We start from the raw sequence: 20,776 nt of genomic DNA, 5'->3' as shown, positions 1-20,776 counted from the left end.
ATAAAAGTTTTGGGAATCGAGTGACAAAGATTGGATTAACTTTTTAGTGCATTCCAGGTCCATAGGATGGATTATCTTCATCCTCTGCAAACTCCTCCTCCAGCTTCCTCTTGTTCCTCCTCCTGTTTACTCTTGCTTGTATTTCTAGACTCTTTACAGCCCTGTCTGCAGCCCTAAGGCGTTCCTTGTCTAAAGCAAGCATCGCTCGTACCATGTTAGAACCTATCTTCATTCCCATATTTCTAAATACCTTGCACCTTACAATGTTGCCATCATTCAAAGTCGCAACAGCAACTTTACTTTTACTCATTATTATACTTCAACAAAACAGAGACTCAAGAAACAGAATTAATTACGAATATTTTCGAGATAACGACAGAGTAAATAGACATGAAACAATCGACAATCACACCAGCGATATATATTGAACCATCACAGGTTAGCCACAACACATACTTTATCTCACATCACTAAAATGTACCTGATGGACACGGACGTTAATAATAACACCATTTGACAGCAGTTTAACAGCGCCACAGTGGGTCACGCCCATGTAGAACACATTTCAAAAAAAATTTAAAGATAGTTGTAGTCTTCGGAATTGAATAAATTATATATCTATTAAAAGGTAATAGTCTGCAGATTCAGAAAACGCAAAAAAGTAAAAATAGAACTTTTCATGATTTTGAACCTTTCCGGAGCCCCTTAAGCACAACAAGAGGACCATACACTAAGCACGAACAGCACCTCAGTACCGTAGCACCATCTCCTCGGTACTTCACTGTGGGCACTACATAGGATGGTAGGTAAGGTGAAATTGGTGGTAAGGTCTTATGTGACCAAACTTCTGAGGTCATCTGTCCCTAATTTTACGCACTACTTAATCTAACTTAAACTAACTTAGGCTAAGGACAACACACACACACACACACACACACACACACACACACACACACACACACACACACACACATGCCCGAGGGAGGGCTCGAACCTCCGACGGGGGGAGCCGCATGGACCATGACAAGGCAGGTAAGGTTTTTCAGCCATTCAGCAAACACACAGCCTTCCATCGCACTGCCACAAGGTATATAGTGATTCATCAAACCACTCGCTTCCAGTCGCCATTGTCCAGCTGCGTTGCTCTTTACGCCACCTAAAGCATCGCTTAACACTAACAACAGAGATTTGTGGCTTATCAGGAGCTGCTCGATCACGGTTCCCCATTCTGTTTTGCTCCCTACGCACAGTCATTACGGTAGCTGGACTGCTGGTAGCAGAGTGAAACTCTGTGATTCCCTTCAGCTGATTTCGCGCCGTTTTCTACAGCCACCTCTCGTAATGCTCAACGGTTCCTGTCCGTCATTAAATGAGATCTTGCTGGTCTCGGTTTGGCTGTGGTTGTTCCTTCGTGTCTCCAGTTCGCAGTCACGTCAAAAGTAGACCTGGCCAACTTTAGAAAGAATGATATGTCCCTGATTGATTTGTTGGGTGAATCCAATGGCTGGTCACGTCTGAAGTCACCGAGCTCTGCAGACCGACCCATTCTACTGTTGATGCCGCTATACTAACAAAACAATACTCCAGTCCTCTTGTTAGACTGGCGGGTCGTTTTACGTGACTTCTAGTGCTGAACTGCGCTTTACCTGTGGTTTTCCAGATGCTTTTGATCATACAGTGCAAGTTGGTGCCTCTAATCCAGTTGACGATTAATGTACACACCGAACGAAGAGGATCTACCCGAACCGGACATTTGAATTCCGTCAGTAGAACAAGGTTGTGTATTGCAGCTCTGCTCGGATGTGAAGGACAAGGCCGAGGCAGACGCGTCTCGCCGCGGCAAATCAAGGCGCGCAGCTGCGCTGTGTAGCCAGGCATAGGGCGGCAGATGGAGGAGATGAGATGAGAGAGGAGAGGAGAGGGGAAAGGCAGCTTGCACGTGGCGGACGGCGGAGCTGCAGCTTCTTGTCGAGTGAGCGGCCCGCTATGTTACACTGACACACATCCGGCAGGCGTTTTAAACAGCGAAGCCCACAAGCGAGGCACGCCTTCTCGCTACACGATGAGCACAGCGCGCTTTGTGAGCAGAGCGCCGCGGCGCAGGGAACGCCTGCCTTTGTGGCGCTCTCTCTCTCTCTCTCTCTCTCTCTCTCTCTCTCTCTGTGTATTCCGCAATCCCGGAACTCTGCGGGTCGCTGCCCTGCAGTCGCTAACTCTTCCAGCTCGCTTTTGAGCGGCTAGTTCGTTTGTCGCGTTCTAAGCCGGCGCCAATTCACGCACGAGTTGTTTCGTGCGCGATTATCGCGATCTAAAAACTGTTGTTACTTCTATCATTAATTCGAAGGGTGGCTGTCCTGTTGTTTGCCTGTTACTCTTTTCCTTGCTTCATTGCTGCTGTAGCCCATATCATCGACGATTTTCAGGTACACATATGTCGAAATATATACAGGATGAGTCACCTAACGTTACCGCTGGATATATTTCGTAAACCACATCAAATACTGACGAACCGATTCCACAGACCGAACGTGAGGAAAGAGGCTAGTGTAATTGTTTAATACAAACCATACAAAAATGCACGGAAGTATGTTTTTAACACAAACCTATGTTTTTTTAAATGGAACCACGTTAATTTTGTTAGCACATCTGAACATATAAACAAATACGTAATCAGTGCCGTTTGTTGCATTGTAAAATGTTAATAACATCCGGAGATATTGTAACCTAAAGTTGACGCTTGAAACCTCCGACGTTCAGTTGCGTGTTGTAACAAACAACTGCAACATACATCGCGTTTCTACAGAATGATCTGCCAACGTTGCTCGGAAATGCCCCACTGGAAACGCGTCGACGTATGTGGTATCAGCATAATGGTGCACCTGCACATTCCGCAATTAACACTAGGCTGACCCTTGACAGGATGCTAGACGGGCGTTTCATAGGACGTGGAGGACGCATAAATTGGCCAGCGCGTTCTCCTGATCTTACACCTCTGGACTTCTTTCTGTGGGGTACGTTAAAGGAGAATGTGTACCGTAATGTGCCTACAACCCCAGAGGATATGAAACAACGTATGGTGGCAGCCTGCTGCGACATTACACCAGATGTACTGCGGCGTGTACGACATTCATTACGCCAGAGATTGCAATTGTGTGCAGCAAATGATGGCCAACACATTGAACATCTATTGGCCTGACATGTCGGGACACACTCTATTCCACTCCGTAATTGAAAACGGAAACCACGTGTGTACGATGTACATGTGCGTCAGTGAAAAAGACCAATAAAAAGGTGTTGGCATGTGGACCTAATGTGCTGTTCCAGTCTCTTCTGTACCTAAGGTCCAACACCGTTCCCTTTGGATCCCTACGTAATTCGGTGCTCTCCGGTACACACGATCGAACAGCGGAGGAGTGGTACTCAAGCGTCAACTTTAGGTTACAATATCTCCGGATGTAATTAACATTTTACAATGCAACAAACGGCACTGATTACGTATTTGTTTATATGTTCAGATGTGCTAACAAAACCCTGTATAATAACTCCACCGTCAGTGGAAGAGAACTTTAACACCCAACAAATGAATGCCGGTACTGATTCGCTTGACCAAATCACCTTTTGAGGAAAACTTCTGTCGAAACGTTTTCGGCAGATTTAACCGATTAAATATCACGAATCCAACAGTCAACAGTGTTCATTTCTCTACAGCAATCCTCTCCAGGCAAATGCCGGGATCTGAAAGGGCACGGCCGACTTTCTTCCCCGTCCTTCCCTAATCCGATGTGACCGATGACCTCGCTGTCTGCTCTCCTCCCCCAAACAACCCAACCCAACCCAACCCTCTACAGAAATCACACTTACTTCTTGACGCGTCATTATCTCAGAGCATCCGAGAACAAGTGCAAGTATTCAAAACTTCCATAAAGTTAAAGTTCTTTCAGGAGGCCTTCGGACTAGATATTCAGCTTTCATGAGACTTATGAGCCACAATAAATTGTAACTGCCTGTGACTGGATAACGTAAGTTCCGCATCCGGGCTCTAGACCAGTGGTAGTCCATCTTTTTTACCTACCGTCCATTTTCGTACCTCTGTTAGTAGTAAAATTTTCTAACACCCACCAGTTCCACAGTGATGGTGGTTTATAAAGCAGGGAAGTAGGTTCGCTTTATAAAATTCGCAAAACGAGTTATATCCTGTTAAATACGATAATAATTACTTACCAAATGCTTTATGCCAAAATTTTATGAAAACCTAATTAAAATGTTTTTGTAGTCCCTACAGCCTGCCTCCCACCTTGAAAGCTGAAACGCCCATTAGTGGGAGGTGGATACCAGGTTGTCTACCACTGCCCTAAACGGACAAATCATGTCCACCCGACCGCCGTGTCATCCTCTGGTAATGGCGTTACCGGATGCGGTACGGAAGGTATATGTGGTCGCCACACCGCTCTCCCGGCCGTTGCTGATTTTCTTGACCTTGGAACCGCTACTAATCGGTCGAGTAGTTCCTCAGTTGGCCTCAAGAGGCTGAGTACATGCCGTACCAGTCCTCTCACCAAGCAAAAGCCCCTGCCAGTACCAGAACCCGAACCCAGGACCCCACATGGCAGACAGCCCCACTGATCACTCAGCTACGGAGGCAGACATAATAGCCTGTGCTAGTGTTTTTAAAACTGAACAGTTAAGGGGTATAAGCCCCTTCTTCCTTCATGACATATTTTGAATGAAGCAGATTAAGGGAAAAAGAACGTCTAAAAACTAAGAAGAAACGCATCGAGTGCGAGGCCGAAAAAGGCCACTGACGTTTACGGCATTAGAACAAAACTGGGTGCTAATGGCAATATGGCTGCAGGTATCCAATGGTAAGCACAGCGCTAGGCTACGGAGAGTAATTGAACTTTTGTCGACGAGTAAATCACAATAGTGTTGCAGTGCTACTGGTGTTGATACAAAGCAGAGCAGTGGCAAGGATAAAAAAAGACAACATTGCATTGTATCTACAACAACAGTCGCCGAAGTTGACGTTTTCAGAAAGGAGCCCAAGGAAGTTTGCAGAGTGAAAAGTAGCAGATGAAATATTTACGTTTCTGCAAGGTGAGTCGCCGGCCGGGGTGGCCGAGCGCTTGTAGGCGCTACAGTCTGGAACCGCGCGACCGCTACGGTCGCAGGTTCGAATCCTGCCTCGGGCATGGATGTGTGTGATATCCTTAGGTTAGTTAGATTTAAGTAGTTCTAAGTTCTAGGGGACTGATGACCTTAGAAGTTAAGTCCCATAGTGCTCAGAGCCATTTGAATTTTTTTGCAAGGTGAGTCAGTGGAAAAGGTGGTATCGTATACGCTCGACTGTGCGTACAATGTTCATGGAAATGGTTTGTTGGATGATCAGAGGGACTAAATTTCTTGGTTGATCTTTTTCCTCAAACAAACAGGTCTACATGGCTGTACATCAGAGATGACCTACCGCTCAGAACCCAGGGGAAGAAAACCCCAAATTCTACCAAAGGTCAACAAAGGTTAGATAAGGGACAATAAAGAACTGGAAGATATAGGAAGGAAGGCAGGCGACGTGCCCCATTTAGGAAGCAGCGGGAATCCCCTTGCTAGATGCACTTCACTCGGAAATTGCCCAGGAAAGGCTATCAACATGGACAGGGCAAGAGAAGCAGAGATATGCATACGATGAACAAGTTGAACAGACGATGAGAGAGGTTTGGGGGAAAAGTGCTGGCGCTGGGAGGGTTGGTGTGAACCGCGAGCAGTTTAATTCCGGCTTTTTCATATCCCGTTCTTGGTCAGTTTTTGTAATCTGTATTGGTAGTGGTGATGCATTCATCATTGCTGCGTTGCATAGGTTCTGTTCAGTTCTAAATGTTACTATAGTGACTGTAGTGGGAAAAATATTGTAGGAGAATATTTGGTGATCTTCTTCTCATAAAAACAGCTAAACAAAGATTGGATCTGAAGATCTCTTAAGGAATCTAAACTGATGAACAATTACCCATGTTTAAATGATAAAATACAATCCGTCTTTTGGATAGAAAAAGAGAAATAATTCATCTGGAAGGTTTATAATCCATTGCCTAGATTGGTGGAAGCTGTATGCTATCTACAGAGGAACTAAGTTCGATGTTTTTGTATTAGTGCTTTGAAGCCTAGAAATAAAACTTGCAATATAGTGGCTGCAGAGTGAACAGTTTAGGTATGAACGATCGCCAGTTTACTCGCATTCATTAATATTCGAACCACTTAACGTTTACAGTCACAGGACACGGTAAAAGATGTAATGGTAGTTTATGTCGGTTACGTTAGCTTTGGTGACCTTGGCAAAACACAAAGAAAACATTGGCACTAGTTCAGGTTCTTTTTTCACTACACAGCGAAGGACCAAAGCAGAAACCAATCAGATACGAGGGCTTTCAGTAAGTAATGCAACACATTTTTTTCCTCAGCCAGTTTAGGTTTAAAAACGTGTAATTTGTTGTACGACATCGTGAAATATTCTCACTCCACGCTCCATAGTTTCATGAAGTTCCGATAGGTGGCAGCACTATCCGTAGCCTCCGAAAATGGCGTCAGTAACGGAGATGCGTTCCAAGCAGACAGCTGTCACTGAGTTTCTTTTGGCGGAAAATCAGAGCATCTTAGAGATTCGTGGGCGCTTGAATAATGTCTACGGGAAGCTGACAGTGAACAGAAGACGGGTGAGACGTCTGTCATCTTCCCAACAATGTCGCGCAAGCCTGTCCGATCTCCTGCGCGCCGGCAGTGTCGGGACGTCCCGACACACTCATTCGAGGTAATCGACAGAGCACTGTCAGACACCTCGCTGCGTAACTGGAATGTCTCTGCAGGTAGTGCTGACACACTCGTCCACCAGTTGGGATACTGTAAAGAGAAACGGAATTGCTTGCGCTATGTGAAGCTGATGATGAAAAATTTTTGTCGAACATAGTGACAGGTGATAAATACGAGTTTACTACTTTGGACTGTAAACAAAGCGGCAGTCCATGGAGTGTCGCCGTAGCACCTCTCCTTCAAAGGAAAAGTTCAAAGCGGAACCCTCGGCCGGTAAAGTCATGCCGACGGTCTTCTGGGACTCTGAAGGTGTTATTCTGTTAGATGTCCTTCCTTATAGTGCAACGATTGAAAGGTCTCTGTTGGATTCCTTTCATGTTAATTTCTTAAATCTGTTGTCATTTACGGCATAAATTCCTCTTCTAAATTTACTGTCGTGTTTCTCACTATCTGGGAGGAGACTGAGCAGTGAAACATTTTACTTTTACACATAAACAAGAACGATCTGTCACACTACTACACTTTAGAACACACTTTATATGTAATTCATGTCACACAGTCTCATACGGAACGCTTTCTTTTATATACTGTATATGATAAGATACTGTCATCCCCCTTCCCATCTGTGTGAGAGGATGAATGAGCAAATGTATTTCTAGTTCCATGCTTGATGGTAGCAGACAAGCCTGTCTCCTAGAGACAGGTAGCTACGCTTTCTAAAAGCAGAGAGATTTCTATTCTTAGTATGGCCCTGTCCGCCCCTTGTCATGTTGGTATAGGAACCTGCCTCTCTGGTCACTTCCATTTGTATCTGTTAAGTACGCTTGGTAGGGGCCCAGGCAGTCTGTCCGCGGCGAGCGTCTGAAGTGGTAAGATCTCCGGCTAAGTGCGTCTCTGCTAAGTCCGTAGGACAATGGATTTCTTAAGTTCAGCCTAACTGAAAATTTAATCACCTTTATTTCAGGTTTGGATCTGAAATATCTAATGTTATCTTAAATTGCAACGCAGTGTATTTCGAGTGTGAAGTTCAGAATATCTTCCAGTAGTTGCTTCGTCACTACTTGGTGAGGAAAGGGGAACCACGTGTTGATCAGTAACTCTAACTAGCATCATAAATCTTAAATGCGAATGTGCGTGAGATTATAACGTCTCGTCTTGACAATATTTTTCAATATAGCAACTTTTCTTTATGTTCAACTCACGTGAGGTGTACTTTGTGAGACCAGTACCACGTGCTTATACAATTGTTTGACCCATCAGGTTAATAGTAAGACGATAGTAACCAGTTCGACGTTTTTCTTTTGTAAATTGCTTTTCGATCTAATTTATTTTAATTATCAAAATTATTGTGCAGTTACACTCTCTGTGTAAACCAAGTTGACCACGTGAAGCATGTGGTGTATTCTTTTCGGGAAGATTTCACAGAGAGTTAGTATGAATTTTGTATACCAGTGGGTGGTAATTTCATGACGGACAGGATTGCGCTACGAACGTAACTTCTTTGGGTGAAAATTGAATCGGTTGGTTGTGGTTAATTTCCTCTTGCATATGTTTCAACGTTCTTCGTGAGCTGTTTTATGAATGCAGTGTTGTATGTAGTCTCCCAATCTTGGCTCCCTATTTGATGTGTTCCGTAAGATTACAAACTCACGTTTACACAACCCTAGATAAGGCACCAGTTTAGTTATGAATCAAGTTTGATACGCTGAAATTTTAACGGAACAATGATCAATGTTAAAATAAATGTCCAAATATAAACTGATTTATTTCTTTTTATTTAAATCGTCTTTCATATATATACACTCCTGGAAATGGAAAAAAGAACACATTGACACCGGTGTGTCAGACCCACCATACTTGCTCCGGACACTGCGAGAGGGCTGTACAAGCAATGATCACACGCACGGCACAGCGGACACACCAGGAACCGCGGTGTTGGCCGTCGAATGGCGCTAGCTGCGCAGCATTTGTGCACCGCCGCCGTCAGTGTCAGCCAGTTTGCCGTGGCATACGGAGCTCCATCGCAGTCTTTAACACTGGTAGCATGCCGCGACAGCGTGGACGTGAACCGTATGTGCAGTTGACGGACTTTGAGCGAGGGCGTATAGTGGGCATGCGGGAGGCCGGGTGGACGTACCGCAGAATTGCTCAACACGTGGGGCGTGAGGTCTCCACAGTACATCGATGTTGTCGCCAGTGGTCGGCGGAAGGTGCACGTGCCCGTCGACCTGGGACCGGACCGCAGCGACGCACGGATGCACGCCAAGACCGTAGGATCCTACGCAGTGCCGTAGGGGACCGCACCGCCACTTCCCAGCAAATTAGGGACACTGTTGCTCCTGGGGTATCGGCGAGGACCATTCGCAACCGTCTCCATGAAGCTGGGCTACGGTCCCGCACACCGTTAGGCCGTCTTCCGCTCACGCCCCAACATCGTGCAGCCCGCCTCCAGTGGTGTCGCGACAGGCGTGAATGGAGGGACGAATGGAGACGTGTCGTCTTCAGCGATGAGAGTCGCTTCTGCCTTGGTGCCAATGATGGTCGTATGCGTGTTTGGCGCCGTGCAGGTGAGCGCCACAATCAGGACTGCATGCGACCGAGGCACACAGGGCCAACACCCGGCATCATGGTGTGGGGAGCGATCTCCTACACTGGCCGTACACCACTGGTGATCGTCGAGGGGACACTGAATAGTGCACGGTACATCCAAACCGTCATCGAACCCATCGTTCTACCATTCCTAGACCGACAAGGGAACTTGCTGTTCCAACAGGACAATGCACGTCCGCATGTATCCCGTGCCACCCAACGTGCTCTAGAAGGTGTAAGTCAACTACCCTGGCCAGCAAGATCTCCGGATCTGTCCCCCATTGAGCATGTTTGGGACTGGATGAAGCGTCGTCTCACGCGGTCTGCCCGTCCAGCACGAACGCTGGTCCAACCGAGGCGCCAGGTGGAAATGGCATGGCAAGCCGTTCCACAGGACTACATCCAGCATCTCTACGATCGTCTCCATGGGAGAACAGCAGCCTGCATTGCTGCGAAAGGTGGATATACACTGTACTAGTGCCGACATTGTGCATGCTCTGTTGCCTGTGTCTATGTGCCTGTGGTTCTGTCAGTGTGATCATGTGATGTATCTGACCCCAGGAATGTGTCAATAAAGTTTCCCCTTCCTGGGACAATGAATTCACGGTGTTCTTATTTCAATTTCCAGGAATGTATATATATCACCGGTTATCATAAGATGAGTACTAAAAGATTGTAATTAATGTTAGTCTGGTCGGGAATTTGGTAAGCTAGACTGGATACCTGGTGAAACAGTTGCGCAGTAATGCAAGGTTAACTTCCTCAGATAGCTCATAGCTTTTAACCCACTTTTATGGTCTTGAATATCAGCACCGCTTTCAGAACAAATTAATGTAACATCATTACACGATCAACTATCAAGTGTATTGTAATGCTCTCAGGAAACTGAAGAAACGACGTTGACACAAAAGTACCATGACAAACATAGGAGCTCTCACAAATCTGTGCACCCAAGACGAGCTCACAAAACTTCATTGGACCGCTCTTCCTCATCCACCCTACAGCCCGTATTTCCTTCCAATTTCCATCTGTTTGGTCCATTGTAGGATGGGCTCTACCGGAAGCAGTACGTGGATGATGATGACGCAGCAAGTTTTGTATACCGCCTGGAAGGTGCGCGTGGGTCTGCTCCTTTGTTCTGCAAAATAGGCCTAATGAAGGAAGAGAGTAGAAGCAGGAGAGGTAAAGCATTTCGGTACTGCATGTACAGTAAAATCACATTTAATAGAGAATGTTAGTCAATGACATATACGTAACTATTGGTAAAGATGAGCACGTAGATGTGAAGCCGTTGTCCATATATCGAAGCTAGCAGTTACTGGTAGTTGGACAAACTATCATTGAAGTAACAAAGGCAAAGTCTATGAAGTAGAAGCTAAGTTGCTAGGTCGTCTGCTCTTGATCAACTGGGGAGAAAGCAGAGCGGCGCTCGTTGAGCTCCACAGGCCGACCAGTGTGTCCGAGAGGTTCTAGGCGCTACAGTCTGGAACCGCGCGACCACTACGTTCGCAGGTTTGAATCCTGTCTCGGGCATGGATGTGTGTGATGTCCTTAGGTTAGTTAGGTTTAAGTAGTTTTAAGTTCTAGGGGACTGATGACCTCAGATGTCAAGTCCCATAGTGCTCAGAGCCACTTGAACCATTTTTTTGAGCTCCACAGCGTCGGCTAGAGAGTTCTGTGGTCGGCGTCGTTCGTCGGCTCTCGTAGTGCCAACCTACGAGCGTGCACCTACGCTGTGGCATCGGAACTATCGACACCACAACAAGGCTTTGGCTCCGACGTCGGTCAGTAAAGTGGTACCTCCCCGTGATTACAGCGAAGAATTGGGTTCTGCAGCCAAAAGAGTGGGGAATAATGTGGTTATTGGAATCGTGAACAAAACAAACCTACTTTTACAAAAAAATTGTGTAGCAGTACATACTGAACGCCCGTCGTATGCTAATTTGGTGACTGAACTGACCAATCCATGTGCTGAATTATTCGCTGTTGTTGACAGTCAGTCATGAGATCACACCATTTTAGTCAGATGTTGTTGTTGTTGTTGATGATGATGATGATTGAATTGTGGGGCGCTCAACTGCGCGGTTATCAGCGCCCATACAAATTCCCAACCTTGTCTCTGTCCAATCTTGCCACTTGCATGAATGATGATGAAATGATGAGGACAATACAAACATCCGGTCATCTCGAGGTAGGTGAAAATCCCTGACCCCTTCCGAAATCGGACACGGGACCCCGTGCTCGGGAAGCGAAAATGCGACCGCGAGACCACGAGCTGCGGACTTCAGATGTTGAAAGAAACCATTACCTAATGCTCATATTGAAAGATATTCATAAACATTCAGATGTGATCTCTGTAGATATACGTAGTGGCACTTACATGTGCTGCCATATAAAGATACACTATTCCACGTTCATGTAGCGCCAGTATTTAAAGCGTTCCTTTCAGAGATTTTGATGGAATGTAGCGGCCTCTGCCTTCATGCGAAATAAAAAAAATCTACAATTATTTTAAAAGCAAAATGCCGACTATTCTTAAAGAGGACCTGCAGTCCAGCGCACATATTGTCATGACATTTGCAAGTGATATTGGAGTAGTACGCAACATGGCCGTAAAACCATCTGCGCACAGTATGGAATAATATCCATCCAGTGGCTGGAGCCTCGACGAGAGGTCACGGCTTAACAGGTGCCGTAGATTTTGACTGTCGTTTGTTGAAAGTTTTGCCTGCCGAATCTGTGATTCGAAATTGTTGTCCCTGACGGACATCTATCCGTCTAGCTACTGCTGCCTTCAGTTTACCAGTGGTCTCCCGTTGCAGTTCTTCAGTTACGATTCCTCGTTGCCATTCTACCAATTTGATTATTTCTACTTTCTCTCTACCTCACTACGCGAACTGCTGTCTTAGCTAAGATGATGTCCGTAATGCGCTTGTGACGCAAGAGTACTGTAATTCTGCTGATTTGCATGCGATTGTTTTCTGCAGCTCTACTGTGGCATGCACGTAAGCATTTTCATGTCATTTTCTGTAGATTTGCTCAGGCTACCGATATTTTTGTGATGTTCAAATGGTTCAAATGGCTCTGAGCACTATGGGACTTAACATCTGAGGTCATCTGTCCCCTGGAACTTAGAACTACTTAAACCTAACTAACCTAAGGACATCACACACATCCATGCCCGAGGCAGGATTCGAACCTGCGACCGTAGCGGTCGCGCGGTTCCAGACTGAAGCGCCTTTAACCGCGTGGCCACACTGGCCGGCTTTTGTGATGTTATGTCAATTTATAGCAACGAGGGTACTGCAAAGATGTAGCAGACACCACACAGCTTGATTTGTGTTGCAGATTCTTCAGTATACGACACCATAGGAAGAGTAGAATTAGAAAAGTTTCTAAGTGTGAAATAGCACATCTGTCAGGAGACTCAGAAAACAACTTCTCTCTTTGTAAAAAACGTATTTGCATCCAAAAAACTGAAAAGGTATAGTCATCGTGTTGCCCAACCCATCACTGCAAAGAAGGATGCGACAAATGAGAAAAATAATTTATTAAGAACAAATGAGAAAACAATTTATTTAGAACTTTCCAAGTACTGAAAGAGGAAACCGACTGATTCTAATATGGGGACGGTACAAATTTCCCCTCACCGATTTGGTTCATGTTGACAGGGTTTGTAGAACATGGCTAGGACTTTAACATGTGTGAATAGGAAGACGCAACTTTCAACCATTTCCAAGGAGATCGAGTTTAAAAATCACAGGCGTGCTTATGCCGTAAGCTTTGTAGGCGTACTGCTGTCCACGGAACCCGAAGATGAGCGAGTACGCGGTTAGTTTCATATACGCGAGGCCTCTGGATCGAATCTCGCTGCCGGGAGCTGATTTTTCATTTGCACTTAATTATAACAACAGATTTATTACGATGGTGAAAGTACCAATATCCAATCATTCATTTACTATTTTCCTAATCCTGAACATGAGAAAAGCAGAAAAAGTTTTTTCCTAAGGAGGTTGAAAATGAAAGAAAAAAAAGGATACACGAGAACTTTCATTAAAATCAATGTAGTCATTTTATTTATATTACTGTGTCAACATTTGTGAGAAGTATAATGCGTAACATATGCAGCACTGCACGAATCAAAATGACAGAAATTGCAGAAACATGGAAAACAGTAATCATCCCGATATATAGCAGATGTAAGGAACGACGAATTTTTGCGTTCAATTTTTTTTTTTCATCCCAATGGGTCTGCTGCAAAGCAATCGTCGTTTACATTCATAAACGGTTCTCGGTCGTACCCAATTTTTGGCCGTACCACGCAAATCTAAGAACAGCACAGACTACTGGTGCAGTTAACTCACAAAAGAAGGCAGTACCAGCTGTGAGATACGATCAAGCAACCTCGCGCTTGTGAAACTAAGGGCTTACTCGGTCGGCTGAGGACATCTTACCTATTAGCGATCATACAAATTATACAAACACGCCTGAAATTTTCAGACTCGATTACCTTGAAAACGGTTGAGAGTTGCGTCTTCCTATTCACACAAGTTGACGACCTCGTAGTGCCCTACGCATCCTGTTAATACGAATCAGATCAGCCGGGGGAAGTTCGTACGAAAATTTTTGTTTCAGGAACTATTAACAGAGGAATTACGTTTTATTTATGATAATACAAGTACAGAAGTTCATATGTAATATTTTAACTAGACAACTGTGGCCAACTATTCCATTTTACATTTGGTTAAAATCTTTTACGGAAAATATGACTATTCAATTCGAGAAAAATTTGCCGGTATTGACTTCTGTTTCTCCCAGAACTCCATTTTGAGGTCATATGTTGCAAAATTTACCGCGAAGCTCCCTGTACTATTGAGGAAGAAATGGCAATATCGTCAACAGGTCTTTCTCATTTGCAACTTACGCTATGCGATCAAAAGTATCCGGACACCCACAAAACATACATTTTTCATATTAGGTGCATTATGCTGCCACCTACCGTCAGGTATTCCATATCAGCAACCTCAGAAGTCATTAGACACCGTGAGAGAGCAGAATGGGGCGCTCCGCGCAACTCAGGGACTTAAAACGTGTTCAAGTGATTGGGTGTCACATGTGTCATACATCTGTACGCGCGATTTCCACATTTCTAAACATCCGTAGGTCCACTGTTCCCGATGTGACAGTGAAATGCAATCGTGAAGGGGCATGTACAGCACAAAAGCGTAGAGGTCGACCTCGTCTGTTGACTGACAGTGACCGCCGACTGTTGAAGACGGTCGTAATGCGTAATAAGCAGTATCTATCCAGACTATGACACAGGAATTTCAAACTGCGTCGGGATCCACTGTAAGTACTATGACAGTTAAGTGGGAGGTGAGAAAACTTGGATTTCATAGTCAAGCGGCTGCTCATAAGCCACACATCACGCCAGTAAATGCCAAACGACGCCTCGCTTGGTGTAAGGAGCGTAACCATTGGACGATTGGACAGTGGAAAAGCGTTGTGTGGAGTGAGGAATCACGGTACACAATGTGGCGATCCGATGGCAGGGCGTGGGTATGGCCAATGCCCCGTGAACGTCATCTGCAAGCGTGTGTAGTGCCAACAGTAAAATTCGGAGGCGGTGGTGTTGTGGTGTCGTCGTGTTTTTCATGGAGGGGGCTTGCACCCCTTGTTGCTTTGCGTGGCACTATCTCAGCACAAGCCTACAGTGATGTTTTACGCACCTTTTTGCTTCCCACTGTTCAAGAGCAATCCGGGGATGGCGATTGCATCTTTCAACACGATCAAGCACCTGTTCATAATGCACGGCCTGTTGCGGGGTGGTTACACGACAATAACATCCCTGTAATGGTCTGACCTGCACAGGGTCCAGACTTGAATCCTACAGAACACCTTTGGGAAGTTTTGGAGCGCCGACTTCTTGCCTCACCGACCGATATCGATACCTCTCCTCAGTGCAGCAATCAGTGAAGAATGGGCTGTCATTACCCAAGAAACCTTCCAGCACCTGATTGAACGTATGCCTGCGAGAGTGGAAGCTGTCATCAAAGGTAACGCTGGACCAACACCATATCGAATTCCAGCGTTAGTGATGGAGGGTGCCATGAACTTGTAAGTCATTTTCAGCCAGGTGTCCGGGTACTTTTGTTCACATAGTGTATAAACGCGGCTGGCTTTCCAGATGACTTACGGCAGGGCCGGCCACAGAGTGCCTAACATAGCGCGTGCAGTGTCTGCGGCCCGCGGGACAGCTAAAGCCTGGCCTGTCACTCGGCTCTGCTCGATCCTTCTCGGAAGTAATCGGAACAATCCGACATTTCAGTTAGCACTGCGGTGCGGCAATTTGCTGTCTGCACAACTCTCTGAGTTCGGCAGAGTCGTTGTGTCAGCTTGCTTATACGGTATAGGTAGTATAGTCGGTAGGATTTAAAGAGTCGACAGCCGAGCGAGTAAGGGCTTAGATTCATAAGCGAGAGGTCTGTGCCTCGAATCTCGTCCGGTACTGCTTTTGTTTATCATTCCTACTTAAACTTTTCAGAAAGATGTACTGGCAAATGCAGTGTTAAAAGTAGTTCCTCCAGAATGTCTCCGCTGTGCAGCCCCGCGACGTTTATTTTTACAGGCATGTCGAATACCTTACAAAACGACGACAAAAATACGTGTACGTCAGCGGAAAGAAGAGAGAGATAGCTTCTAGAGAATACTGCATACAAATTCAGTGAATCCTTCACCGTCAGTTGTCTGTACCAGAGCTTCCATCCGCCTGGTATGCCGCGATATGAGATGATGACCAACAACCAGTTACTAATATAAACCAGGTTTGTTGCAATAGAAAAAAAAAATCATGCACATGTAAAAATTCGGAGTTCATTACATGTACTGTATGTCGCAATAATTAATATTTTCCATTTTGTGCTATTAGTATCATGCTGACTCGTACAGTGCTTCGTAGGTTACAGGTTATACTTGTCGTGAATGGAGGTATAGTAACATAAATAAAATGAATGTACTGATTTGATCGGAAGTTCTCGTGTATCCTTTTTTATTTCGAATCTCCTTAAGAAGAAATTGTTTTTCTCCTTTTTAAGGATACAGATTATAAACAATTTTTTAAAATTAAATGTTTATACTTACAAAGTCAAAATAAATCTGTTGTTGGAATTATGTGGTAATGAAAAAAGTTACCAGCAGCGAGATTCGATCCAGAGACCTCGCGCTAACGCAGCTAAGTGCTTACTCGCTCGGCTGCAGACTTATAAGTAAGAATAGAAGCTTATAAGTAAGAATATGTTCAAATTCTATTTTCTCGAAAACGGTTGAAAGTTGCGTCTTCTCGGTTACATGTGTTGAAACCCTAGTTGTACCCTACACATACTGTCAACATGAATCAATTCGGTACGGGAAGTCCGTACAGTACCCTTGTTAGAATGTCATGAAGCACATTACCTAAAACACAATAGCACTAAAAATGCGTTTTGTGAAAAAATTTCACTTAGAACGTTTTCCACATCCTGTCTTCGTGTGATGAATAGGCTGATACTGCGGTGACTTACACATACTGTCAACATGAATCAATTCGGTAGGGGAAGTCCGTATAGTACCCTTGTTAGAATGTCATGAAACACATTACCTAAAACACAATAGCACTAAAAATGAGTTTTGTGAAAGAATTTCACTTAGAACGTTTTCCACATCCTGTCTTCGTGTGATGAATAGGCTGATACTGCGGTGAAGAGGTGGAGCCGTACAGCGTAATTAGACTGCGAATGCATCGGCAGCTAATCCGAGACATTCGTTAAAAACCGAGGATCAAGGGGTGACGCGAAGAAGGCGGAATGCGCAGCTGCAGTCGACGAATTGCATCACATTGCGGAGAGAGAGAAAAAGAAGACGCCATCCCACTACGGAGCAGAGAAGTGAGTCACGTCCCAAGGCCGCGTGCCGTAGCCGTGGTACAATACGCTCGCCGCCTGGGTTAGCGTACGGGAAGCTGCGACGGCAGCAGGAATGCTCAAGGACCCTAGCTTCCAGCTCCAGTAGCTGCGGCGCTGGAAGGCCACGCGGACGCTGGAGACGCCGGAAACGCTGCCGTCGTCACACGAGCGCGTCCGCTGGACCGCCTCTGACGTAGCAGTGGGCGTACGTCTCCGTATGGGTAGGCCCCAAGGCCGCCGCGGTGGGAGTGGGACCGCAACGCGAGTAACGTCGCTTAGCAGGAAATACGCTAGCTCGTGACAGGGAGGTGAAGAACCCGACTCTGATCTAACTGGCGCCTGCGCAGGGGACGAAGTTCTGCCGATTCCTTCATTTATCTTACTAAGACTGTCAGTCGAAGAACGTGAAAGGGAAGTCACAGTTGAGGGGGGAGTAAGACAGGATCATTGCCTATCCCCAATGCTATTCAATCCGTGCATTGGAAAAGCAATGAAGAAAACCAAGGACAGATCTGGAAAGGGAATTAAAGTTCATGGAGAAGAATTAAGAACTTAAAGGCTCGCCGATGATACCGTAATTCTGTCAGAGTCAGCAAAGGACTTGGATGAGCAGTTGAACGGAAGCGACAGCATCTTGAAAGGAGGATGTAAGATGAAAATTAGCAAAAGAAAAATAAGGATAATGGAATGTTGTCGAATTAAATCAGGCGATACTGTGGAAATTAGTTTAGGAAACGATACACCATAAGTAGTAGATGGGTTCTGCTATTTGGACAGCAAAATAACTGATTGTAGCCGAAGTAGAGAGGATACGAAATGCACACTGGCAATAGCAAGTAAAGCATTTCTAAAGAACAGGAATTTGTTAACATCTGATATCAGTTTAGGTGCTAGAATTTTTTTTCTGAAGATATTTGTTTCGAATGTAGCCTTGTATGGGTGTTCAACATAGATGGCAAGCAGTTCATATAAGAAGAGAATAGAAGATTTTGATATGTGGCTCTACAGAAGACTGCTGAAGATCAGATGGGTGGATCGCGTATTTATTGCAGATGTACTGAATCGAAGCTGCAAAAAAAGCAGACTAAAAGACGGGATCGATTGATACGACGCGTGTTGGGACATCAATGAATTGTCAGTAGGGAGGAAACGTGGCGGTTAGATATATTGTAGAAGGAGACAAATGCTTCAATACGGTAAGCTGGTTGCAAAAGTTTTTCGGAGATGAAGGGCTTGTAGAGGATAGATTAGCTGGAGAGCTGCGTCACACCAGTCTCCAGATTGAAGACCCCATAACGACAATAACAGCGTGAGTTAAGCGTTTACGGTGAGACGGTATGTTTTGTTTTGAACGTATAAAGAGAGACTGTACACATCTCTTCATGGAAAGGGGTATTCCTTACTACCAGGCTGGATTGGACCAGAGGTTTTCGAGTAACGAGACATTATAAGTGAGTCTGTTATGTTTATATTAGCGAAGTTTTGCGTTGTTTCTAAGCTAATAAGCAGACATGCTATTCGGTGACTCAGACGGAAGGTGAGAAGAGTGCTAAAGGGATGCCCTTTTGCAGCTTCTCTTCATGCTAGCGCTGTCTGATTAAAAAATAAAACTAGCGATGGCAATGACTATAAGAAAAAAACCATCTCAGTGGGAGGAACGTACATAGGAGGAACGTTCACAGTAGATTCGAATAGGTGACTTCTGTCACCAGAAGAGAAACAAGAACAAATCTCGTGCATGACTGATGTATACAAGTACTTCAGGTGTGGTTTTGTGTGATCTAGACTTCGCGCACGTACTTACAATGAATATGAACGGGCTGTGTTTGTGTATGGTTTTGATACCATGTTAGTGGTCACTTTATACATGCGTAGTATTGTGAAATTATTTCGTTCTCTGATAATTAGCGAGCCTTAAGCTTTTTACCTAACGTGTAGGACTTTCACATTGTGTACAAATAACATATCCGCAGTGTATATAAACAGTAGACAAGAGAGAAAAAAGCTAATAGCAACAACCAGCATATCATTACCTGACACGAATGTCAGTAGCCATGACATCAAAATGAAGTTCCTTCAGTAGTAAGCACAAGCACTAGCAAAGACGTTGTGCTTCGAAATGTATGTGACGATCTATGGAAACGCTGTCTTCAAACGTAAACCAACGGAATACATCATTTAGTATTTAATAAAATCTTCTATCATGAATACAGTAGTAATTTTACTAACCGTTAACAGGTTAATATTCATCACGTTAGATGTTGCTCTCAGCGACTGTTATACTGACTTGTAAATTATAGACTGCAGCGATCAGTCGTCCTTTTTAAATTTTATTGTGCAGATCTATATTTTCGCTAGAAGCTAGCCATTCTCAATGCACTATTAAATACTCAATGAACTGTGGATTAATGCCTACCAACAGGGAATTACATGCATTGAGCGAAAATAATAGTGCATTGAGAATGCCTAGCTTCTAGCCGAAATCTAGATTTGCACATTAAAATTTAAGAAGGACAACTGATCGCTGCAAACTTTAATTTACAAGGTTAATATTCCACACCGTTCACAGGGACACAAAGGATTTTTGTTCTGAAACTGCGAGAATCAGTGTTAGCTGCGAACATAGGATCAGTGTTTCAGAGACATTTGATGCAATGGCTGTTATAGATACGTAGAAAATAACCACTTAGATTTCTATCCAACGCTTGTCAAACGATGTTTACGTTTTGGCTGTGACGACGGCGCTGTCATCAAGGACATACTTTTGTTTGTTTTGATGATGCCACAGAATTACAAGCATGAAACAAATGTGGAATTAGTCTCCAAACGCAGATGAATATAACAGAAGAACCATCATACTCTGTACTTTGGATCACTCTATTATTTCCCTGTGATTAGGGAAATAAATACTTTAAAAAAGCCACTGTCATCGTATTGTCAGATCTGGACGTAGAGGAGGCATAAAGGGAACACATACATACATACATACACACCCACACACACACACACACACACACACACAAACATAAACACAAACAAACACACACACACTCCCGTGTTAGTCAATGTGCAGCGTGCGTATTTGTAGTTCCTCGGATAGAAATCATAAGCACTTCATTGTGTTACTCACCGGCAGCAGCTGTTCTTGTCAGTGTCGGTGCTAGGACAGCGCGCGCGGAGCAGCAGTAGAGGGCAAGGCGTGAGTACGTGTAGGCGTGCCTGGGCGTCACAGACGGCGGCGCTGCTCTGCTCAGCACACAACCTCACGGCACAAACGTAGCCAGCACACTGACGCGTCAAACTGTCTCCATTCAGAAGGCGCGGGCCCCCGCTGCTACTGCGCATCTCGACTGCGCAGGCTCGCAGGCCGGGCTGCTTCGCAGATACTGACTGGTCAGCTGGCTGTCAAAACCGGCCTTCAATTTCGACGAGCAGATAGTAGATGCTGAACT

General features: G+C 44.9%; 1 long non-coding RNA gene across 1 annotated transcript in view; it reads right to left on the bottom strand.

Annotated features, from left to right (window-relative positions):
- Nucleotides 1–20,604, bottom strand: part of LOC126179974 (uncharacterized) — a 584,069-nt gene extending 563,465 nt beyond the window's left edge. The window contains exon 1 of the long non-coding RNA XR_007536685.1: nt 20,455–20,604. This is a non-coding gene — a long non-coding RNA (uncharacterized LOC126179974). The remainder of the gene's footprint in view (nt 1–20,454) is intronic.
- Nucleotides 20,605–20,776: the final 172 nt, after the last annotated feature.

This window comes from Schistocerca cancellata, chromosome 1 (genome assembly GCF_023864275.1).
Source record: "Schistocerca cancellata isolate TAMUIC-IGC-003103 chromosome 1, iqSchCanc2.1, whole genome shotgun sequence".
NCBI classification, from domain to species: Eukaryota; Metazoa; Arthropoda; class Insecta; order Orthoptera; family Acrididae; genus Schistocerca; species Schistocerca cancellata.
This window is presented reverse-complemented; position numbering and strand designations above follow the sequence as displayed.